Source organism: Anser brachyrhynchus (assembly GCF_964034855.1).
Source record: "Anser brachyrhynchus genome assembly, chromosome: 1".
In the NCBI taxonomy this organism is placed as follows: domain Eukaryota; kingdom Metazoa; phylum Chordata; class Aves; order Anseriformes; family Anatidae; genus Anser; species Anser brachyrhynchus.
Genome location: NC_137694.1, coordinates 203,893,574 through 203,909,614, shown reverse-complemented (window position 1 = coordinate 203,909,614; position 16,041 = coordinate 203,893,574). Strand labels below are relative to the sequence as shown.

Below are 16,041 nucleotides of genomic sequence, written 5' to 3'. Positions count from 1 at the left end.
CTCAGAGAGAGGGATAAATGCATTTCCCTCAGCAAAGTCCTGCAAAACTAAATGCAACTGTAGAAATATACGGCTCCAACATGACGCCCCCGACTCCTCTATCCTTTCTCATACATATATCAGACTGATTCACAGACTGCCTTCGATAACTATTTGATAGCAAATGCAACAGAGCTCAAAATTGGCAAAATTTACTGCAGCAAATGTGTTAGGACTCCGATAACTTGAATGTCAATGCCCCAATGAATCTCATTAAGGAAAAGTAGAAGCTGAATGACACATAGCTTGAAAGTCATGTCATGTACTGAATGCCTCCAAAAATGAGGAAAAAGAAGAAAAACCATGAGTACTTCTTCACATTCATTTCATTTCCCCACACACAAATCTTGATGGTCAAATCTAGTAGTTCCTATGTTTTACCACAATCTGGCAACTGCAGCCAAGGATGATACATCTAACCACAGTCTCACTGGAGTGAAAAAGCACTCTCTGTTTCCACTTCATGCTCAAGTTGCAGAAAATTCTAAATTTAAGTCGTTCATTCTGGATAATGAAACTTTCTTAATTTGTAGAGCAATAAATAAGTATCTTTACAACTTCTTGTATGTTGTTCCTTCATCTGATATTTGTGAATTATCCAACACTTATATAGATCTCCTCTCTGAAGAATGGAATTTCAAGTCTACTCTCTCACATACCAGTATTCTCACTATTTCCACCTAGGTCTTTTACTGACAGAAAAAATGTAAGGACTTTGCCCATTGTCCCAAGCTTTCTGAAAGGCCAGAAGCTGGCTCAGAGCTACAGTCTTACCCGCAGAGTTAATGTGCAAGCGGACAGTACATCCAATGCATCCAAAAGACGATCTGCATCTCTGCATATGTACAGATTACATCCAAAGCAATGATGCGGGATGTCTGAAAATCCCAAATACACAGCTATAGAGCATGCGTCAATCAGCTCTGTAATTCCAAGATTCAAGTTATTCTCATGATCTGAACGCATCAGACCTCTGTAAATGCACTGCCCAGAAGCAGCCTAAGTGTGTTGCAGAACCATGCAAGGGCACTGTAAAGCCAGCACATGCTTGGCACATTGCTCTCACCATGGAGGTACTTCGTATTTATCTCAGGGAAATCCTGCATGCAAACGTAAGAACCTTGGAAATAACCACAAACTCTTGATAGAAGAATGTAAGCTTTTGGTATACAAAATATTTTACCTATTGTTTTCCAGCTGATACCTTTAAATTTTAAATTATACATTTATCAGTAAAGTTAAAGGTGTCCTAGAAAGGTGTCTGATTCCCTCCCTTTTGTGCTTGCACAGTATCTATTACCACAGCGTGCACACAGCACTGAGAATTTAATGGCATGCAATTACGAGATACTTTCAATCCACTCTGAATGTGAAGCCAGTTACACTGTTAGGTACTAATGTCTGCATTAAGCTGGTGTCACTAAGTTGGTGACAATCTTTGAATAAGGTTCAGCCTAAGAAGCTCAGTTGCCTCAGGAAAAGGCTATACAAAAAAAAAGGAGGCATGAATAGCTTTTCTACAGATCAATCTCAGATTTTCAGCCCTTTTGGAGCACTGGTTTGCACTAAGGATCCAGAGTCCTGTCCACTCCTCTCAGTCACTGTGATAAAGCTCTCGATACGCAGCCTGCATAAATGAAAGAAGAGAGATTTAAACATTATTCTCAGCCACAAACTTTTAGCACTACGGTACTAAAATAAGAAAGTTATTGTACAGAAAAACTGCTACTGATCATGGATGGAGCCTAAGTGACTCTGGGTCTTAAGCTCCACAGCTCTGACGCAACGGCGAGAACTAGGAAAAAAAAGAAAATTTATGAAGACAGTTTGTTCTAGTACAAACCAAACTGCAGCTGATGAAGAACGTGGGGCATGGGGAACACAGGAGTGGATGTACGTAGCCAATTTATGAAAGGTGCATCAGTTCCCATCACATGTCAAGGGGGTGACATTCATACATGGGAGTATACATCTCCTTATATCTTACATTCCAAGCTTGGAGAAGACAAAGATTCTAGAAGGTGCCATTTGTCCTACTCATCTCCCCAAAATAGTATAAACCAAATCTGAAACAGCGTCAGATTTATAACCCTTAGTTTCAGAAAATATCCTTGTTGCAGTCAAGACCCACATAGGGCCCAGGTTAGTTCCCTGATCCTCCACCCCGTCCCCTCCAGTTACCCAACCACTGCAATACAGCAGCGAGCTATCAAATGTTTGCTGTGGCAAAGTAGGTTCTTTGGGACAGTGCAAAATCAGTGCAATCAAACACAGTGGTGGCAACCAACACCAGTGATCATTTAACATCAAACTAAACCACAAGTTTTCATTTACCTGAAACCGACACCAAATTCTCAATCTGCAGAAGGCTGAAAAATGTGGAGACTTTGGCAAACATTCAATAGGGCAGTACACACAGTTAAGCAGTTCAAGTATGTACGTGTAAACAACAGCTTCAAGACCAGTTTTAACAGCAATAATTTGTCTATAAACAGTATCAAACATATTTATACTTGACAGGAAGCAGAGCTGCAACAGGCTTTCGGGATTTTAGAGCACGCCAATCGAGAGAGGGTTTTGTGGTAACCTTGGACAATAGCAGGCTCAGTCTTACAAACAGCTCAGATTAAACATTTTCCATCCACTGAGCCAAACCTCTGGAAATAACGGGCACTGGTAACAGCAACTGTGAAGTCAGTACCTGAACGAGGATCTTCTGCACAGTTACCAACTGCCAGGCTGCTCAGCACACTCAAGCTCTGTGTAGAAATAGCAACCCTTAATAATATTAATATTGTCTACTGATAACAGACTAAAGAAGCGAGAATTAAAAGCAAAATAAAAACACCTTCCCCCCATCCACCCTCTTCCACCTCCTCCCCCTGCGTGGTGCAGGGGAATGGGGGCTGCGGTCAGTCCCTGACGCTTCGTCTCCGCCGCTCCTTCACGGTCCCTCTCTGCCCCTGCTCCCCGTGGGGTCCCTCCCACGGGATGCCGTCCTTCCCGAACTGAGCCTGGGGGGCTGCCCACAGGCAGCAGCTCTTCAAGAACTGCTCCCACAAGGGTCCATACCACGGGGTCCATCCCCCAGGAGCAAACTGCTCCAGCACGGGTCCCCCACGGGCGGCAGCTCCCCCCAGAACCCTGCTCCTGCGTGGGCTCCTCTCCACGGGCTGCAGCTCCGGCCCGGGGCCTGCTCCTGCGGGGGCTCTCCATGGGCCGCAGCCTCCTCCAGGCCATATCTTACCGGCTCTTATCTAGCATGGGACAGTTTCTGGACTCCTCACAGAGATCACCCCTGCAGCACCCCTACTACCAAAACCTTGCCACATAATCCTGACATAAGCCTCCTCCTCCTCCTCTCACAGAAGAGAGCTCCTGTACTTCCCCTTCTGTTCCCTGTTTTGCTCTTTCCCCTCTGTCCCTCTCTCCACCTCTTTTGAGGTAAGGCCAGGACCAAAACAGGCAACCCAACGAAACCAGTTCAAACAGACCAACTGCTCATTTTGTTGCACCGTTTCTTTGTCCCTTGGTATCCTGTTGCCCACAAGGTCCTGCAAACAGGCGGATGAAGCCAGCCTTCCTCATACAGCCACACAAAGCAGGTCTGCGCAGCAATGCTCTGGGCAGGAGATGGGCGCACTGAAGCATAGAGGTGAAATTATTTGCCAGGGTACCTCAGATATCAGTGCCTGAAATTATTAAAAAAATGAAATTACTAAGAACCTGAAAGGGAAGAGGCTCCCAGGACTTCCAAGCAGATCTGGTTTGGGCCCCATAGCAGGGTTCCCTGCAAGCAGCCCAGACCTTCAGTGCAATTTCTTAACGCTAGAAAAATCAAAACCAGCACTGAAGTGACCAAGTGACTATTTTATCAACAAGACTGAGGTTTATGCCTCCCCAAGCACACTTGATCCAGCGCCACAGTTCAGAGATTAAATAACGATGATGCCAAACAACAATGCTGAGGAAGGTTTCAGCTGTTCACTGCTTCCTATCTGTAACCCCATTCACTGCTCTTCCCTGCTCCAGCACTGTGGAACACTTAAGGTCCTGTGAACTGCTTTATTTATTCTCTGACAAAAATAAAAAGTTAAAAGCATCCACTTCACTGAATTTGCTGTTCCTCAGGAAATACTAATTGAAAACTTTTTGCCCTGCGTTACAAATTGCAGTGCAAATATTATGATTCTGTTAAGTCAAACAACATTAATATCCCCTTTTCCCTGCTGGAAATCCTAATAAATGCTACAGGGGTTTTCAGCTTTGCAGGAAGTGAAACTGCTGGATTCTCGTATACTTGTGTATTTGGCTGCAGTGGGAAACTCATTTTGCAACTCCACCAAATATCAGTTACATTCCTACAAGCAAAGCAGTTCAGCTGCCAGTCAATAGGACATTTGACCTTGCACAGAAACCTGAAAGGCACTTGTACAAAACAACAAGATCTGATTACAGTTGCACTCTCACTGCCAAATCCATTAAAGCTTATCTTTAAAATGCAATTAGCTTTTAATAAGTGCCCAATGCCAGAGGTATTTTCCAGCAGCAGCCAGAGTCTTGCTGCTGCTTTCCAGCACCTTTGCATCACTTCTTTTCTATTTATATGACAAATGATTTAGTTAACTCTATTTGAAGATATAACATGCTAACCCAAAACACCTACTTGCCTTTAGGGAGTGTGGCCCAGTTTCAGCACCAGTCATGCATTCATTTGGGTTTCATAATCCCAGTTACCCCTGAGCAGTGACCACTTGGAAGGTCATAATTCAAAGGCACTTTTGTGCGTTTTATGAAGCAGCTGCAAGAGCTGTGCAGGGCAGCCTCAAGCTCTCCACGGGATCTCACACAGTGCACGTCTTTCATCCAGCAGCTCTTAAGAAGAAATCCAGCTCTTGCCTGCATGCCAGAGAACAGATTTTGGCATTGGAAAGGCAACACTTCCAGTTGGTTGTCCCAAAGCTCAGAAGGAAGATGCAGCTTGGACAGATGAGGCTAAGATAAGGAGCACCACAAAGTACTTTTGAGTTTTTGGGGCACATAACTATGGAATCAGCTGAAGCCTTCATGTGATTCTGTATCAGCAGAAATTGATTATATTGGCAAATTCTATTTTTTCTTTCAGATTTTGACTTAAGCAATTAGTAAGCACATTTTTTTATGTTTCCGTTTTAGTTACTATCTATTAACAGAGCAAGATGGTGAAATTTCACAGTACACTATCTTTAATCTTATCCTTCTGTGAAGAAACAGTCTCATATCTTGAAAGGTGCAGTTGGTTGTTCCTAAATTTAAGCAAGGCTCAATGCAAAGTTGATGAAATCAGTGGAAATTCTCCCAATGGCTTAAGCCTATGTTGCCTTTTAAAAACCTAACAGCAGCGTTCAGGGATACCTCTGTGCTGCAGCAGGCATTCTTTTCCCCAGACATAAGCCAGTAAAAGCTGCTGGCATCAGCACATGAAGTGAAAGGCATGTCGCACATGTCTCCTTCTAATAAATACTGCTGCACATCACAGCCTAGGCAATCTACCAAGCCTAAGAAGAATCTATTGCATGTGTGAAATGAGAAACAAGTCCCAGTGGTATGTGCACTGAAAATCCTCCAAACTTAAGGGGGGGAAAAAAAAACAACTTTTATTATTCTTTGAGCAACTGAATTTATGTTTGAACATGGTGTACTTGAGAAGCTTACAAGACGCCAATGTAAGCAAATTCCCTAGCGAGTATAAAGTAGCAGATACTGCAGAACGCAAGCCATCTGCATTGGGATCAGCATTAACTTATGCTTGGGAAGTTTTCTGTGGATGCACCTACCTGGAGCACACGGTTGGATTTAATCATTGCTTTCTGGCACCTTCACCCAGCCTGCCAAGCCCTCTGCCTGGCACTGGGGGAAGAGAGATGACTTTTCAATTCCTCTTTTCAACGTCCTGCTCACTTCGCACATTTTCAGGTCCCCTTGTACAAACTCTGTCTCTCACCCAGAAACCACCTGAACAATTCTGGCAGAAGGATGAGTGGTTTTTATGATCCTACAACTGTTGTACAGCTCTTTTCTCTTCCCTACAGGAGTCTCTGCTGGAATTCAGCCTTTGTGCACATGACACTAGTCAAATTGTTCACCCTCTCAGCCGTGGTATGTTTTTTTTTTGCATTGAAAGAACATCTGTTTAAAACAAACAAAAAAAATCTAAACAAATGTACCAATGATACCTTTTTAGATTATATTTATATACCTTCATATAACATCAGGGAAGAGAATGTCCTTGTCCCTCCAGTAACTGTGATCTGGGGATCTGATTTACAGAAGAGGTTGTTTTATGCCAGCAATTAGCTCTAGACACAAATGGCAAGATGAACTCATCTAATTACCTGAAAGGTAGGAAATGGCTCACTGGGGGAAGTTTAGGTGGTTTTTGCTTGCTTGTTTTTTTTTTTTTTTTTTAAATTGGATCAACTGATGTAGCTGGGGATAAGAAAAAACTGAGTTCCTAGAAGAAAGGCTGTGAACATGAAAATCCCTGGTTTTACCTTTTTCTCCCCCATGTTAACCAGTTATAGTATACATTATCTGTCCCTCCAGCCCCTGCCCTGCCTACGCGCTTAGACCAGCCTAACAACAGAAACTAATAATCTGGACACTTCCAGAAATGACAGGATTTGGCATGTTATAATGCATGCGTTCATTGCTAAAATTACCCATAGGTTTAACATCAAACCCTTCAAATGAAGATTAAACAGAGTTTAATAGTTTCCACAATGAACTTAACCACATGGGGAAGTGACAAATCCATTAGCCAGGCCAAAGTGTTAAAGTTCAAGATGTCCTGCCCAGGAGAACATAACACTGCTGTATTTGAAATAACTAATTCCTTCCTCTGTTGAGAAACACAGTTAAGCCTAACTACATGTTTTATGAGGCTGAACAGAGTTAATCCATATGGACATATTACAAAACAGACTTATCACTTTATAAGCTGGACACGGAGAAAAATTTCTCTCTGAGATGTGGAGCTAATCTTCTTTATAGAATACAAAAATTGACTGAAAATCTGTTTTGGTTCCATAGCACATGTTAAAAAAGGATCAATGTACAAATAAGAACTGCAAAGGGAAGCGAAGCAGAAAATTTTGATATGCAGAAAACTTCTGTGTTGGTGTTTTCTTTGTCAGAACCATAGTCTGCAAAGTTTATGTCTGCGTTTTGTGCTTGGCAGCTGCAGAACTATAAAAAGCTTTGCTATTTAATAATGAAAAATAAAGATATTGTATTAGGCTGACAATACAAGTCATTTATCAAAATGTCACGTTGTTTGGGGAGACAGATAGCAAGCGGGCCTCAAAGAGGAGGTTAAAAATTAAAAGCATGCTCATCATCTCTGCTGGAGCACATCATGAGCTGGAAGTAGTGAAGTTTGCTGTTGTGCTAAGTCCTCTGTTGAAAGGGACAGAATTCCAGAACAGTGTTTATTCTTCCCCAAGAATCAAGGCACGTCTGACCCACGCACAATGGCTCTAAAGCTAAGTCTGTCCCAGAATAATTTATTTGAGTAAAAACTACAACAGGCTGCCCAATGTTTGATAGCAGGTCTGATAAGTTAGTGAGAAAAAGTCGGAAAAATAAGTAGCAGTCAGAAGGAAAACAAAAGACAAAGCAAACACTTCAATTTTTCAACCTGACTTGTCTCCTAGGTTTTGCCTCTGGATCTCTGGATCCAGAACCCCTGGGATAGTTAAAATAACCATTTGCCTCTTAGCTCCCTGCACCCTTGATTAAAACCAAATGAACAAAACAACACAGAACAGGATAACCTGTACTCCTGCACAGCATTCGCTTGGTGCTCGAGATGCTTGGATGCTGTCTGCACAGGGCATATGCTGGCAGTGGCACTCTTGGAACTGAAGACCAAGTAAAACCCTGAAAGCACAGGAGAGCTGCCAAAAGCAGAGGTTTGCACAGCACTTCCCAACAGCTAGGCAAGTCTGAGTGCACGTGGGGAGGTTAGGGAAGGCAAACCAGCATCACCGATAGGAAGTCAAGGAAAGAAAACCACCCCTAAATAACAGGGGAGCCGAAATACTACAAGCAGCCATAACTTCCCCATGCAGCTACAGGTATTAATAAGCGCAATTGCTTGTTGCAAGCTCACAGACTGAAGGTTCTCCTGCAGCCATCGCTCACAGTGGGACCAAACTGGGCTCTCAGGCACGTTTATGGAGCCCAAGTCTTTCTCTGCAAACATAAGGCACATCTACGGTCACCTTAACCATACCACGACAACAGCACTGCAGCACAAGCCCCTCAGCAGAGCATGTCTAGTGAATAGAAAGACAACTCGTGCTCCAGTTAATTTTCTTATTAAAGAGAAAAAAATGGTTAATCAACTTCAGGGTTCTCCAGCTGCCATGAAAACTAAGAATTATTTATGGAGGGAAGCGCAAGGGGATAAATAGGCTATGGCAAGAAGATTACTTCTGTGCATTAATCTGAAAAAAAAATACTTTTTATTGTGGTGAATTCCATTTATTGTGCTCTGCGTTTCAAAATATACAGTACCATTTGTAATTATTATGCCCTGTTACGTGCCACATAAAAGCTATGGAATTTCCTGCTGATTTAAAGAAACTGCAGACTGCATTTGATTGTGCCAGCAGATGAAGCACAGAACAGAAGCAAGGTGTAATATGGTGATTAGACAGAGAAGACAGGTCAAACTACCCAGCTGAGGTCATCCGGTAAATTTATAAAATGAACTGGCGTATCTAAGCCCACCGTAAGCCTAACAAAACCCATTTTTGACACTCACCAATCACCAGTATAATTCATACGGTAAAACTGGGGCAAAGCAGCACTTTTTAGATCAAACACTCTCAGTATAATACCTTGTAATAAAGGAATTGAAATCCACGTGCTGCTCCTGCTAAAGTAAAACTGTAAGAAAGCTGGCATTAGTGAAAAGGACTTTCAGAACACAAGGTCCCATCAGCTAGGGGACATTTCTCCCTAGCAGAAGGGACCTTGTGGACTGAGACCCAAGCCTCTGAATCCCAACCACCCAGTTTATCACACCACCAGGTTTGCAATCAGACCAGAGAAATCACTGACCAGTTTCCACCTCTAAATCTTGCAAAATTGCTGGGTTGGTTTGTTTCTTCTGTAAAGACTTCACCTTTCCTTTCTCAGCTCCGAGCTCATGCCAGTAACAGCAGGTTGAGTGTTCCTCTGCACATAGTTACTATAGAAGCTAAAGGTTAATTCAGTTTATGGGCTTTTTATTCAAAACCAAATCAAGTTGAATTTGCCCTAGGTGCATTTTTTTGTTAAGCCAAATCTAAGACTCACAATAAATAAACACATAAAAAATAACCACTCAGAGGTCAAACTCTGCCATGAAACACTACAAAACTGCTGAGACCCATCTCTGTTAGTGACCAACTGCATGGCAAATCCATCTCAAATCAAAACCAGCTCACAAAATTTTGCTCTTTGCTTCATCTTGCAAGTTAGCACTGCCTTTCAGCAGCTTCAGCCAGATCACCACCCATTCTAACCAGCACCAACGACTCATCTCTAGCACAGCAGCACCCAATTGCTAACGTCAAGGTCATATAACATCCTGCTACTTAATGTGGGGAAAGGTTTGAAGCCTGCTGAGGTCAGCGGAGTGAAATGTTTACAGGACCCACATATAATATGCTCAGTCTTACCTTCAATATCCACAGGGTTTCCAAAGTAATCAACTGGTTGGTTGCCACACATTCCACTAGATGCAATAAACAGGAATGCTGAACAAGCTGTACCATTCAGCCCCGGATCTCTTTTAACTGCAACAATATCAATTTTCATAGTATTGATCAAACAGCTTGTGTTGCTTCAAGGCAATTCTTACTCAAGTGCCAAAAAAGCCTAGTGCGCCCTATCAAACAAGAACTATGCTCAAACTTGGCTCTGCCCCTACACCAAGCCATGGCTGGTGTAAGGATTAAGGGTTCTCTTAGGGAAAGGATATGATAAAGGGATATGATAAAGGAAAACCAATACAGGCAGCTGCCAAACTCATGAAATTCCACAGCTTAAAGGCAATTTTAAAGGCATTTTTATAATAGAAACTGCTCAGAAGACAGAAACAAGTATTTTGGTCCGAGTCCCATTTTCTCTCTGTTAATACCTTATGGTGGCTACGAGCATAAGCCCAGCACCTATAAAAGCTGCCTAACCGATAGGTCCAAGACCCCTCACAACATTTACAAGTGCTGAAGGCAAAGCAAGCCCTGAAGTGCTACAGGGCAGCTACAGCACAGACAGGGTCAGGGGCTGCACCAGCACCCGTCTTAGCAGCATCCTGGCAGCAGCAGCCTTCCTCAGCACTTCCCACGAGCTCTGCTCCCGAAGCATTCCTGGGCTGCCAAAGCTGAGGGCGACTCTTGGCAAGGGATTAGGCAGGGGGACAGGAAGGCAGATGGCCTCCTGGTTTGGGAATGATCAGGGAAAGGGAATGGACTCCAAGCTGGGCAAGCAAAGGGACTGTTGTAGGCTGCTGCCAACACCAGAAGCACCAACAACAGATTTAGTTTGGGTGTAGTTTGCTGACCAGGCCGAGTTGTCTTTATATGACATGTCATTGCCAAAAGATACTTCCAAAGAAATATTACTTGACAGTAACAACCAACCAATGAAACTCCTCACACCAGGAGGAAGGCCAGAAATCTAAGCTGTCACATTTCCAGAGCAACACATATGCCAAAATAGGGGAGCAAACCTCATCTCTTCAGAGTCCACTTCCCTTGAAGTCGATGGAGATGTACCTGATGAACTAAAGAGCAAGAGCAAACATGAGAACAGCCTCTCTGCCCGGGACGTGACTGAAGGTGCACACTGCAGGCTGCTCCAGCTCACTCCTATTGCAGCTCCAGAGCAGAGCAGGGTTGGAGCAGCGTTTGCCACAGAGCTGTTTCTCAGCTGGGGCTTAGCTTGGGTTTGGAGTGACCCCTGTGCTGCAGGGTTCAGCCATGAACGTGTCTTGTTTGCTGTTGCTGGAAACTAGAGAGCCCTATCCAGCTCACCTGCACGAGCATCCTATCCCCAGCAGTACACAAAAACCTTACCACAAGGAAACAGCGCAGGCAAATCGGACACTTTTCCCCTGCACATTCCCATCCCTCTGTTATTTTCCATTTGGAGACTCTCTAAGCCAGGTGTGGTTTCAATGTATTTAAGAACCCTCAGTGGGCTTTTTTTTTTTTTTTAATTAGCTTGTCCAGTGTCCTCTAAGTGGCTATAGATTCCTGACAAGCTAAGAGGGCAGCCTCCAGACTCTGCTCATCTCATACTCTTACACTGCAAAACACAAACAGGGTAAGTTAACAAGCGCTGGGAGTCACACAACCACCAAAAACCCCTGTGCCCTTCCCAGCGGTTAAATGTCTATTGAGACCCACAGCCAGCCAACAGGAAACTCTAGTTGTAAGAATACAACCAACCATGTGGGCTTACATAAGAGATTTAATCATTTGAAAGTGGAATCCTGCCTCGATTTAATCTTGCCAACTCCCATTTCAGAGGCACTGCTCTCGCGCTCATTACTAAGTTTGTTTAAATGCAATCACTCGACTAATCCAGCTACTTTTAGGCTGGTTTCACCACAGTTGCTGGGTACAGCCATGTGCAAGACTATCGTTTTGTCTCAGCTGCAACGGCAAATCACTGACATCGTGTTCAAAGAACCCTCTATTAGCTTAATTCTGATCCCCACAAAGCTGAAGGACAAACAAACCTTCTGCATTGTAATTCTGTGTGCAGCAGTAAATTCCAAAGCTGCTGCAGAAACCTACAGCAATTAGTTGAAAAGTTTCACTCTTACGGATGCGGACTGGTATTTTTGTTTTGATAATTCATTATCACACATTTCATGAAATCAAGCGTGTAGGTGCACCGAAGAAGTACAGGGTGTTATACAGATGCATAAAGAAGGCCCCAAATTCTAATCTCTGCACTGCAGCTTGCAGAAAAATGTAGTGTGTTATCTGTTAAACATCTCAGCCCTTGAAATGCAGCAATATCCTGCCACTTTGAGAACTGACTGACCTCCAGATTGGCATCTGTTTGTGATGGCAGCTCTCCCAAGAGGCATGACTCACCCCAAAGCTAGGACTTCTAGGAAAACACGTGAAGTGCCATCAACCTTCCAAGCGAACAGTGCAGAACCTGTGGCAGTCTGAGGTCATGAACAACGTTATAGATGATTTTGCACAAGGTAAGATTTTTTTTTGAGTCCCTACAGGTCTGTAGTCAAACTGGGAATTGTTCAGCTGGTGAGTTTAAACCTCAGCTCAGTCCGTGTTTGTTAAAACACAGAGAGGACACGTGGATGTGACAGAATTCCAGGCAGAAGTGGGGGGTCACGAACAGCACGGCCAAGATGAACAGAACTGTACAGATGCTAAGAACTAACGGCAGACAGTGTCAGAGAGAGGAGACAGCATGGCCATGGCTGTACCAACCACAAGGCAACTTGGAGAAAGACAGCCATGGGTAGGACGTGCCTCATCTTTCCTTCCAGGATCCAAGTGTTGAAATAACATCTCACAAGGCTGAGGACAGGCTCGTCTCTCAGCAAGCCCAATACTGCTGCTGCCGTGTCAGCAGGGCACTTCCTTCAACTCATCCAGGCTTCCAATAAATCTTCTTGGAGCTCAGTTTACACTCGAATCTCCACAAAACAGTCTCGCCGGCTCTCTGGGGTTCTGTGACCTTTTTTTTTTTTTTCTTAAGGATTTCCAATTTTGCAGCATTCAAAGGCAGGAAAAGAGGAACTGCTTTATGAAGTGCTTCATAGAAACATGTGACAAGCTCTTCCTTCTGTTATTTCTGTGACTCTTTTGTCAGAACAACTGCTAACTGCTATTGCCTTTCAGGTCCACAAACACCCTCTGAGAAGAACACCGACAATTCCTGAGTCCTGCCTTTGAATCAGACAGGGGTTGGAATGCTTCAAAACACAAGGAAGGGCAGTGTTTGAATTGTACAGGAACATGCAGAACGCTCACACGCAGCATAGATGAAGTTCTGTCTTCAAAGTTTTTCCTACTGTCAGAGGATTTAAGCTACAAGATTCCCTTGCTCGTGACTTCCCCAGCGTCACAGGAAGTCGGAGACATAACTGATAACCGAGCCAAGTCTCAGAGATGGAACCCAGTCTCGTCTTAACTGCAAATCAGTTTTTCCTCTAAATTTTCTCCAAAACGTCATAGTTAAGCAAGCTCTTATACACAATGCAATACAAAGACCGGCCAAATAATTGAAGACCTGGAGACAACTCATTCACAATCCATGCTTACTATGGTGCTGGCACCCCTTACATCACAAAATCCAGCTAACTCCACAGAGTAAACAATGACTAAAGAAAAGAAACAAGTGCAAATTTCTTATGTCCGTCACCAGTTTTTCCTATTTTTTTTTTCTTCTCAGGCAGATTTGGAAAACAGATGAGCATCTCAGAAGACAGCTTCTTTTTAGTGAGACTTAGGGTATTAGACAGGACCTGGCAGCAGTAACTTCTAAGTTTGAAAGGCTTGCACAAAGCAGTTCCGACCTAGTAATCAAGCAAAGACTTGAATCAATAACCTCAGACTGGAAATCTGTATGTGATTCTGCTGGAGGGACACAGTCAGCTTCATTCAGTAAATCAACACATACCTCATTGCTTTAGACTGACTCTTTAAACTTCACCCAGAAGCTATAAAATAGCCAGTGCATTGAATAAAGCAGCAAAGCACTTGCTGCCCAATGCCTTACTTAAAAAAAACAAAACACAACTATTTCAGAGGTTCTTGGAGAGATGTGAGGACTATGCCCCACACAAAAGCCTTCAATCAGATAAAAACAAGATCCACTTGAGAAAAATGGCAATGACCCCCTGTTACTAGAAATGTAAACAGTAACTGCTATGTGATGAGATTACAACAGCTGAAAACCTATCAAGATCGCTAATTCTGATTTACAGTACTGCGGCAAGGCAGAATGAAGGGCCATCAATCACACCTTGACCGCATATGAGCTGCCTGAAATATCCCATTTCAGCTGAACAAAGTTAATCCCTTAGCTACTACAACAAACTGTGAAGAACAACAAATTGAAACCCGTTCACAGCTCTGGGAACAAGCTGCACATTTACCACCAACTAGTTACCTAGGTGCATAAACTGGCAGTCCTTATCTCTTACCACTGATGTTAGACATTTCTTTCCTCACGTGGATGTTCTCAAGATGACATACTGATGATTGTAAGGCCTGTACTGACAAAGGAACATAACATAAACAGCAAACATCCAGGCTGGAGACCAGCTGGGAGATTTCTCACGGCCAATTAAGCATAGCACACTAGAATACATTTTACCTCCAACAAAAGCAGTTTTCTTCTCCACATAGGCCAAAATTTGAGTTAAAGAGAAATTCTTTCACTGATAGGGGAAAAAGCTTCAGAAAAGCACCAAATGCAACATTCAAAATCTCTTTTTGTGGAAGTCAAGTCAGTTTAAAAAACGTGATAGATTCAACCAGTTATGCATTATTACTGCATGACACTGAGCAAAGGTCAAAGTATTAATTTTTCAGTTCATGTTGTTGTATGTAATGCTACTAGAAACATTAGCAATGTTATCCCATAACTATCACTGAACACCCAAGAGAACAAGCCAGATGCTGAAGAAAAACCTCTCTAAACCACATAAACAATAGTAATTCATCAGCATTAAGATGATAGTTGACAATTCCTCTTCTCTTCGGTCTTACAGACATTCGCTGTATGATTCAGAGCAGATTGGCTGCGAAGCTGTTCCATATTCAATAACATCCTGCAACACTGCCCTTAGGGGTGCACCTCGATGAATGCTGCAATGGCACTAGGAGATAGGAGCTCAGCGTGTCCCGTGCTACATAAAGTTGTGATCCGAACAGCCTACAGTCCAGAAGATGACGCAGGAGGATCAGTAGTCACAGCCCCATCAACTATCAACACCGTCTTTAATATGTGCATATTTTTAAGATACCTGACATATTTGAATTTATTTCTAGCAACATTAACACAAGAAACTGGAAATCCAACATTCTTGAATTACGTATTTCTGTAATTCCAAAATTCACATCCAGATTTTTTGGGTGGCTCAAGCTATGGAAAGGGATAGAAAAGTAGCACGAGGCTAAATTATCGGATCTCATTTTGTACAGCTTACAGACTTTGTTGAACACTCTTCTCCTAAAACTTTTATTTTTATTAAAAATGAACAAACAAAACCCGACGTATAGGTTCAGCAGTTCTGAGGATGGTTCCCCCTGAAATTTACTGCTGTGGATATGCAATGAAAGGGAAGCTTTACCAGAACAACCAAATAAGCTTGTCTTAAGACGAAGATGTAGAAGATCAATTCCACTACTAACCACACGGTATATCAAAATATCCTAGGTTGGTATTGGAGAGGACATGATTTCTCCTGCTCCATTAGCTCACCGTCAGTTGGAAATAAGCAGCTTTTGGTCCTGGCCGATGGCACTTCTGACCTACCTGGGCTCTTCCAGCGCTACCACGGCTGGATGCAGCAGCGGGTGAAGAGAAGCAAGGTGAGCAGCTATGAAGGACAAAGTCAATGCCAACCCAGAAGGCGACCACTTACAAAACCGTCTCTGTTCTCTGTTGAGTTGAACCCAGTGGGAGAGGTCCCCGCACCTCCACCCGGCATTTCCCCCCAGTTCGGATCAAGGTTGCTCCTCGGGGATGGACGGCCACAGACAGAAGCACCTTTTCATCAAGGCACCTGCCACCAAGTCCAAGCACCTTCCCCACCACCCACCCACCCCAGAAACCGCTTCCAGCCCCTGTGCCCGAGCCCTTTATCCCTCTGCACCCCAGCCGCCATCCCCCAAGCCCACAACCCCCAGAGCCTTCCTCCAGCCCCCACCTCGCCCCCCACCACCAGCACCCGGCCGGCCGGGACGGGGGGTGGGG

The 16,041-nt window shown here is 43.6% G+C and overlaps 1 protein-coding gene and 1 long non-coding RNA gene across 3 annotated transcripts in view; one reads left to right on the top strand and one right to left on the bottom strand.

Moving 5' to 3' along the window:
* Nucleotides 1–16,041, top strand: part of LOC308183180 — a 441,868-nt gene that overhangs the window by 270,492 nt on the left and 155,335 nt on the right. The window lies entirely within an intron of this gene.
* ME3 (malic enzyme 3) overlaps nucleotides 1–16,041 on the bottom strand; it is a 124,623-nt gene that overhangs the window by 107,902 nt on the left and 680 nt on the right. The gene's annotated exons all lie outside the window — the stretch shown is intronic.